Genomic DNA, 469 nt, shown 5'->3' on the forward strand with positions numbered 1-469 from the left:
CCCCCTTGACGAGTAAGAGAAAAAGCAGATGATGAAGTGTGTTTCTAGTGACTACCCGGCCGCCCGCGACATCCCCGTCGCCACGGCAACCTCAGCCTATGTCCTGGAGGACCGGTTCCTCCGGCGCCCCCTCCCATTCACGCAGCGGACGTGACACGTGCGGCGGGGTCACGTGTTGTTGTTGGGCCGGGAAAGCTGCTTCCGGGTCAATGCAGGACACAGGGCTCCGGAGGCCGGAGTTGGGGACGAGGTGAAGCGGAGCCGGTCCGGGGCCGGCCGTGAGCAGGCCCGAGGCTGAGCGGCGGCCACGGCGGCGGCCGGGAGGGGGGAGGAGAGGCGCAGGCCGAGGAGCCGCCGCAGCAGCTCCCCCGCTCCCGGGCTGAGGGGTGAGTGGAGCCCGGGCCTGCCGGCTCCGCCGGGTTGTCGAGGCCCGAGGGGCTTCTCTCTGGAGCCGGGGTGCTGTGCGAGG

General features: G+C 70.8%; 1 protein-coding gene across 2 annotated transcripts in view; it reads left to right on the top strand.

The window, feature by feature from the left end:
• Positions 1-205: 205 nt before the first annotated feature.
• The window catches only part of TBCEL (tubulin folding cofactor E-like), a 66,130-nt gene continuing 65,866 nt past the window's right edge, over positions 206-469 (top strand). For both annotated transcript variants that reach the window (XM_010830491.1, XM_010830494.1), the window contains exon 1: positions 206-386. The gene's annotated coding sequence lies outside the window, so the exon portion shown is untranslated. The remainder of the gene's footprint in view (positions 387-469) is intronic.

This window comes from Bison bison, unplaced genomic scaffold (genome assembly GCF_000754665.1).
Source record: "Bison bison bison isolate TAMUID 2011002044 unplaced genomic scaffold, Bison_UMD1.0 scf7180017864518, whole genome shotgun sequence".
NCBI classification, from domain to species: domain Eukaryota; kingdom Metazoa; phylum Chordata; class Mammalia; order Artiodactyla; family Bovidae; genus Bison; species Bison bison.